At 32.9% G+C, this 8,838-nt stretch overlaps 1 protein-coding gene across 9 annotated transcripts in view; it reads right to left on the reverse strand.

Moving 5' to 3' along the window:
- The window catches only part of LOC115887206 (phosphatase and actin regulator 3), a 155,678-nt gene that overhangs the window by 22,643 nt on the left and 124,197 nt on the right, over window positions 1-8,838 (reverse strand). The gene's annotated exons all lie outside the window — the stretch shown is intronic.

Here is an 8,838-nt window from a genome sequence, read left to right on the forward strand (position 1 = left end):
ACATATCATATGTCAACTTTTGACATTTTCGTCCAAAAAACATTATATTTTAAATTTCAATCTAGAGTGCCATGGTTCTATTAAAAACACTAATTTTTAAACAAGGAGCCTTGGAAATATAGATTTGATCGTCTAATGTTTTTTTGTGTCTTGTCCTGGCCGGTCCAAAAAGATGCCAAAATCATATTTTTAATCGAAAATATCAAAAGATGACATATGTCATAAAGTAGAAATATACCGAGGGTGCCATTTAAAAATCAAAAGTTGTAGTAATTTCCGGTGAAACAGGAAGTGACCAAAAACAATTGAATACGTCAATTAATCCTAATTTATGTCGTATACTAACATACCAAATTTCGTTTTTTTTTCTGAAAAAATAAACAAATTATAGGGGGGAGCCACTTTTGAGACGCACCCGGTATATAGAGTTATGAGAAATATAATTCCAACTTTCAAAGTCTCGTTCTGGTATAAGTAGTCTTTGAAAATATTAGTATTTAGTTTCAAGCAGTTGTATTATTTTTCTATAAGAATTTAAGAAAATTTTCTTTTCTTTTTCACAATCAATTATTTCGTGCACAATCAGTTTATGATCAAATACAGTTTTGTCGGCTTTAAAATGAGATTCAGCCAGTGATTAAGATGCATTCCTTTGTCTTGCTCTAATGAGAAAATTCTACGATTCTGCTACCATTTTCCGTGTATTATTATGCACATTTAATTGGGAAAATGAAAATCACCAAAAGATTGATATATTTTCCCACTACTGTTAATAAATTAATTTAACTATTGAGGCAAACTTATAAGCTTTTTTTTGGATAATAAGGATATCGATATATAATTTTAGGGTACATCAGCCATTAATAACAAATAAAAGGGTAGTAGAAAAAGTGCGATATTGGGCAGTCATTCTAAAACTGTCAATTTTGCTGGCTCTTGACCCAAAACAGTTTGTTTAGAGAAAATTTATAAAAACAAGAATTATAGAAAGAAAGGTAATTTACAAAAACTTGATAGCTTTTGAATTATAAGTAAAATACAGCGAACAAATCAGATTTATATTTTTTTTATTTTATTTTGTTTAAGATTTTTCCACGAAAATGAATTCGCAAATCTCAGTTTTGAATAGAGCACCCAAAAAACATATAGAATGGAAGAAATTAAAACTATCCCAAAGCTTTCGTGCAAAGAATTTTTTGAGCATAATTTCAGTAAACTATAATAGGATACGTCTAGTAGTGTTTATAATGTTTAGTCAGATGTTCTTCCCTATGTGGTGTGGTAATTGGTAATATTTTAATGTGGAAATTGATAGTACCGATTAATTATTGATCTGGTCATTCGTTACTCTTTGATTAGATTACCGTTTTTAAATATTTTAGTTGCCGTCGTGGCGCCCCTCGTATAAGACGCCCCGGGTTTTTATGTTTTTCGAATTTTTTTGGATGGCTTTTTAAAAACATAATATGGCATAGGTAGTAGATTAAATTTAGGTAAACGAAAACCTAGAAAAGATCCAGTGGTTCTCAAAATTTATCCAAAAAAACATTTTTTTTTAATTTTTCAAAGTAAACTATCTCGGTTATTTTGGACTTATTTATACAGGGTGTCCCAGAAATAAGTGCAAGTATTTTAAGGGGTGGTAGATCTCGATAAAAGAAACATATTTTCTCTTCATCGTTTTTCAAATAAGTCCAAAATAAAGGAGTTATTTTACTTTGAAAATTTCCAAAAAAAAATATTTTTTGCTAAAATTTTGGGAACCACTGGATCTTTTCTGGATTTTCTTTTTTGTAAATTTAATTTAATACCTATGTTGCCATATTATCAAGAAATTATGTTTTTTAATTAAAAACTAAAAAAATTTCCAAAAATTTTTTCAAAAAATTTCGAATTTTCAATTTTTTTTTCGCGAAAAAAAACTCATATGCGTGTTTCTGGGGTTGAACTATACTACCAGTTAAAATACTTCCACTTATTTCTGGGACACCCTGTATATTCTTCTTTATAATTATCATACTAAGACGTTCTATACAACGTGTATCTAACTAAATTTAAACTAATAATGTCTACCCATCGATCAATAATAACACAAAAATTAATCTTAAAATTCATCTTCTGAAATTGATGTGGGTGTTCTCAGTTATGAAGTCATCCCACGATCAATCAGGATGTAAATAAACACGCTGTATAATACGGGAAAAAATATGATGAATCACGTATGTTACGACGTATTTATTATGGAACAATATTTCTATAGACTTGGTAATATTTAAAACAAACACAATATTCTGTATTTCTTCTCGTTCCAAAGTGTGGTTGACTTATGACAAATATAATGTTAATAAATTAAAAAAAAAACTATCTGAGTGTAATTTACTAAATAAATTAAAAAAGTTCCAATATACTACTTAAAAAAATAATTATACTGGGTGTTGCATCGTCGGACGGGACATATGAAATCCCATGTAAATTTTAATGAGGTCAATTATTGGCTTCCCTAATTATTTTAGAGAATAATTCTATTTAGATTTATTGAAGAGCACTAAAACCCACATTCAAAAGAATAACTTTAGATATTTTTGATTAGCTCGTTTACGAGTTTGGTTTGTGGTTTGGTTTGGTTTTTTTTGGTTGGAACTTTAGATATTTTTGATTAGCTCGTTTACGAGTTATCGCCGATTTCTTTTTAAATATTTCTCCTTTCTTATGGCCCTGTATTTACTTATGAGCACCAGTCAAGGTAAAAGACAACTGTCAAATGAAGTTGTCAGTTCAGAAATTCACCTATTTAGTGCTTTATTATTATTATTGAAAACTCATTCCTACATTGGAAATCTTAAAGATGTATTTATAAATACAAATTAATATGAATTAAAGTAAAATAAAGTAATCAATTACAAGGTTAATTATATTATTATTACAATATTCAATAACTTATTAATTTACGTACTATTAAATTGTTAGAACTTTAGGATTTAAGAAGATGTTCAAATATTCCTCCATCGACTGCTAGACAATAACCCAGGCGATCATAAAATTCTCTTCTTACATTCGCTAGTTGGTAAACTGAAATTCTATTGCATTCGGCAGAAATAGCATTTTTTAACTCATCTAGATTTGGGTATTTTTTATCCTTGTATATCCTGTTTTTTAAATGGCCCCAGAGAAAGAAATCATTTGGCGAAATATCAGGAGACCTTGCTGGCCAATTTACTGTGTGATTTAGGCCAATAACGTTTCCGTTAAAACTATTGTCTAAATATTCCCGAACAGCCAGGGTACTATGTGCCGGGCAGCCATCCATTTCGTACCAAACTTCATGATTTTCCCTAGCGGCATCATGTAAAGCAGGTAAAATATGATTTTTGAGTAGTTCCAAATAATATTCTGCATTTAAATTTCGCGTAAGAAATAATGGCCCGATAATATTGTGTCCGAATATCCCTGCCCAAACATTTACTTTCTTTGGATATTGCGCCCTGGTTTCCACAAACCTGTGTTGGTTTTCTTTGTTCCAATATCGATAATTTTGAACATTGGGTTCATTATTTAATGTAAAAGTGCATTCATCAGTAAAACATATGTTTTTTAAAAATTCCCTATCCGTGTTTGCTTTTTCCATTATATCAAAACAAAACGCCTGCCGCCGTATTTCGTCCCCATCTCATAGCTCTTGGTGCTTTTCATATCTGAAGGAATAGTATTTATGTCGTTTCGATATTCGAAACGCTGTAGTGTGATCTATTCTTATTCCATCCTCAAGTTTCCTTGTGCTGATCTTTCCATCGTTCTCTTCCACGCACAATAAACCTTCCAAGTCGGTATCATTTCTTGCATCTTCTCTTTGTTCCTGCCTTGCTTCACATCTGCAGTTATTTATTAGGGTACCTTTGGTCTCAAATCTCTGGCTATTCCTTGCGATTGTAGATTTTCCAGGTATCGGTCTATTCGGATACAGAGCAGCAAACATGTCCCACACCTTTTGATAACTATTTCCTTGATCATCAATACTTTTTCTTCGGTAGTGTAATTCATGCGGCTAATATTTTCGATGTAGGTATGAGTTTTTAATAAAAATAATAAAGCACTAAATAGATAAATTTCTGAAATGACAGCTTCATTTGACAGTTATCTTTTACCTTGACTGGTGCTCATAAGTAAATACAGGGCCATAAGAAAGGAGAAATATTTAAAAAGAAATCGGCGATAACTCGTAAACGAGCTAATCAAAAATATCTAAAGTTATTCTTTGGAATGTGGGTTTTAGTGCTCTTCAATAAACCTAAATAGAATTATTCTCTAAAATAATTAGGGAAGCCAATAATTGACCCCATTAAAATTTACATGGCATTTCCTATGTCCCGTCCGACGATGCAACACCCGGTATGTAATTTCCGTAAATATAAATCCAGCCCTCTTAGAAATCACAATCTCCATTTATTATAATTATTTGCATTTTAAACATAATTGTTCCATGATCTCTCTATATGAACATATCTCTTAAGTATTGTTTATTCTTTCAGACTATGTTTCGGAGGACAAATTTTATAGAGGACTCTATACATCCATAGTCTCTAAGTTGGTAAGTTGACTGTTTTGATTAGATATTCTTTTTGCATGTTTTTTTTTATTTTGTATCTAATGACAATTTTGTTCCTATTTTGATTAGGCGCAGAATTGCAGTAAGGTTCTTCTAGACAAGAAGAGATGACAATGAGTATCTTGACTTTTTATTACTCTTTATAATAAATATTATAATTATAAACACGTGTTTTATTAAATTTATTAATATTTATTAACGCTTTGTGAATTTACAAAAGTAATTATAAATTCACTATAATAAAATGTTTTAATTTGTTGTTACTTTATAGTAATATTACAAGAAGTTGGCGATTTTAAAAGACAAATTTACAAAGAATATTGGTAAATATAAAGATATATTATAACATATTTACATACATGCCACAAATTAGCTATACAGCGATTTTACAAACGAGTTGTAAAACTAAATAAAGAACGGATGGTAAATTTACTACAATAATCTGTGGCAAGAAATAACCTTCAATATTGTTTTTCAGTGTGGTTATCACATTCCAAAAAGGGCAACCTTAAATAAATAATAAACCACTCTAATTTCAAGGGCAGGTAAGGTCACACCGTTGTAAACACACCCTAACAAAAACGTACACCTCCCCAATACATAATTTAACTATCCGCGCCCTTTTTAGCAAAGTAATTCTTGTAAACAAAGAACCCCATCATGCCGAAGATGCAACAAACGTGCACGAACACGGCCACAACAAGAAACAACGCGAAACACTTCGACCCTGGCAAGGTCCGTCTTGAATTCACGATACGTAGCATTGCCATTAAAGGGTGAGGCACAGTATCCGGGATAAAATATATAAGAAAAACCGATACGAGATAAGTTCGGAGATACGTTTTAGGGGTATAAAAAGGAAATCAGGGTAATTATTGTGAGAAGGACATCGTAGATCGAGTCGGATGAGGGTTGGGTTAAGGGAAAAACAAGCCCTTTGTGTTTGGACAACAGGTGTCGTTCGCGCGACGGTTTGGATGAGACTGAGCGTCCACGGGAAGAGTCCTGGAACAGTGCAGTCCTGGAATCGGTTGCAGGACAGGGATGTGCATGTATTTTTTTGCACCAATTAAAAAACTGCATTTATTTCTTAATTCTGTATTAATATATACGCTATCGTATGATCGAATAAAAACGGCGTCAGCGATGGCTTTGAAATGAACATCGATGACATTTCCCATATAAATTTACGCAATGCGCTAAACGCAGGGATTTATTTTAAAATTTACGAATGTGACAAAAATTCGCTGTTCGAATACATATCATTCGCAAAGGCTAGTGCCAGAACTAGGTTCTTTTTATATAGAGACTATATTATCTTCATTCCCGAGAATCTATAATCGTTGTCAGAAAATATGTTGTTTTATATTTTTTTTCCACTAATTCCTACTGACATTTTGATCTGCAGTAAGTATTTTACACTTTGACATTAGATAATACAATACTAATTTCATTCTCGATTTAAGACTATTTCCGAACAATAGTGTATTGTTTTGTTAGGAGTAAAAATTATACTTTTTTGACGATGTTGTACCTTTGAAGGACCATCGTAAAGCTATTCCGACGTTACTTTTTGCACAAAAAGTACATTTTTATTCCGAATAGAACATACTATTAAACATGACAAATAATTTTTTAATCAATTTCAAACCATTGCAAATAATATAAACAGTAATCGAGCAACAATTTGTACACTCGTTGAATTTGACAGTTAATATCAGTTTAATAATATATTTTTGTACTTTTGTGCTTAGGCGTAACAGTGCTCTAATTTTATGCCTTGGCGTTAAAATGACAAAAATTAATACTTTTGAGACGTTTGAAAAAAAAATCATTTTGATCTGAAGCGAGCGACTTTTTTTGAGGAATATATTGGTGACAGATGTAGAAAAATGACAGGCGCCGTAGAATTTTGTTAATGTTATCGGTATCGGGCAGAGTTATAAAGATTTCTCCATTTAGGATAGGACTTTAATTGGAAATAAGTCCTAGACATTTAGAAATCCGATTTAAATATTGTTTTAAAAAAATTAAAAAAATCTGATTTAAATAAAAAAAAATCTGTTTTTTTAAATCATGATTTTTTCCAACCCTGGTAATAAGACGTGTTGAAAGATAAAAATGTACCTATCAATTTTTTCTTAAATGTTAAAATCTTCCAAATTGCAGACTTTTTGACAGCAGTATTCCTTTAAACTGAGGCATCCTTAATTAAACACCCTTAAGGACAATACATACTCCTACTACAGACAAAAAAAAATAAATAGTCCTAGTACATATTTTAACAATTTTTATTATGCAAAATTGCCAGAAACCTTCAGATTGTCCCCCTTTTTTTTTGATAAAAACCCTTCAGCTCATCAATCGACGAAATTTGACAGTAAAATCCTTCAATTCTGGCAACACTGGTCAGTATCCTAAAACCATCATTTATTCTCAAAACCGTAAAATAAACACACCGGAAAAGTCTAGGGATATTACAATTTCATCCAGCCATCGTCAGTAATTTTATTTTTTGCATTTCTGATATAGTAAAATTAAAATAAACAAATGGTTTAGAGGACGTTTTGAAAATAAAAATGCGAAATTTAGCGAAATTTTCAAATTTACCTTGATTTTTATTGAACTCAGATAAATACACAAAATATTTTTTATTCTAAACTGTGAATTAAAAAAAAGATAAAACCATTTTTACTTAATAAAGGGTATAGCGTCCTCTACTGTTCATTACAGCCCTACATCGTCTCTCCATGCTCCTGATCAGGTTGTCGATCTCTTCTTGAGGTACAGCATGCCACGCTGCATTCATGGCCCGAACCAGATCCCTACGAGTTTCACGAGGCATACTCATTCTCAAAATTCTTCTGCTCGATGGGGTTGAAATCAGGAGATTGTGCCGGCTAGGGGAGGGTTTTTAATTGATGAGCATTGTCATCCATGAGAATGAAGTTTCTCCCAAAATAATTGGCATATGGTAACACGACAGGTTCAAGAATTAAATCACGGTATGTGATTCCTGTTAGAAACCTTTCAAGAAAAACGAGATCGGTTTTTCGGCCTAACTGGACTCCTCCCCAGACCATAACTGTTCCACCTTGATAAGGGTGCTCTTCCTGAACATGATCCAACCGAATAAGATTTCCTGGTTCTCTCCATACCCTAAGCCTTCTCGAATCCGGAGGAATTCCAAAGCGTGACTCATCCGTGAAGAGAACATTGGCCCATTGTTCATTCGACCACTGAACATGATCTTGAGCCCACAAATACCGTACCTCTCGATTTCCTCTCGTTAAGGGTTGAGCTCTCCAGGGACGTCTGCTTCTTAAGCTGACCTCTCTTAATCTATTGCGAACAGTGTCAGGACTAACGGATACGTTATGTGTTTCCTGGAGAATTAAACTAAGCTCTGGTGCTGTAAGAGTGGGTCGGCGTCGAGCATTTAATTGTAAAAAATGATCTTGCTGAGGGGTAGTAATGCGATGTCGCCCTGTGTGCCTTTCACCAACATCACCACTTTCACAGTAGCGTGCACTTAATCGTGATATTACACTTTGCGTTGTATTTAATGCTCTAGCTACGTCGATTTGATGCATTCCAGCTTCGAGCATACCCACGGCCCTTAGCATTTCGTCTCTGCTAAGATGTCTACGCTCCATAACGTTGTTTAATACTAAACAAAGTTATTTGAATGAATTCTGGCCAGTTATCATAAAAACATAGCCAGTACAGGTTAAATTCGGAAAATTGATGATAGGTGCTTTTTATACATTTGACAAAAAATGCACAAACACTTCTGCAAATATCCCAAATTTAGAAATAACTAGTGTGACTACTTCATTTCAATCGAAGTAGAAAGAATCGGCCTAGAAATATGTGGTTGTTTATTTAAAACATTTATTTTTAATTTTAATAAAATGATCCCTAGATTTTTCCGGTGTGTTTAGATTGCAATGTTGTTGTATTTAGATATTTTAAACCGTTGTAGATTTCTTTAAAAAAAATTAAGTATTTTTTTATTATTGTTGTTAAACGCACCGTAAACGAACTGCATTGACTGGCCTTCTCCTATTGGTCCAGGACGACCGTCCAAAAAATCCTGCCGCTCTCTGTGGGCGTAGCCTGCTCCGATCGTTAGAACGGAGGCTGCAGAGCATCCGCCGTGACGTCAGAGCATCCAAAACAGAGACAGCGAGACAGAGGCGAGCTCTGTCTGGCCCTTTTTCACTGAAAAATCC

The sequence above is a fragment of the Sitophilus oryzae genome, unplaced genomic scaffold, assembly GCF_002938485.1.
Source record: "Sitophilus oryzae breed Bouriz unplaced genomic scaffold, Soryzae_2.0 scaffold_555_pilon_pilon, whole genome shotgun sequence".
In the NCBI taxonomy this organism is placed as follows: Eukaryota; Metazoa; Arthropoda; class Insecta; order Coleoptera; family Curculionidae; genus Sitophilus; species Sitophilus oryzae.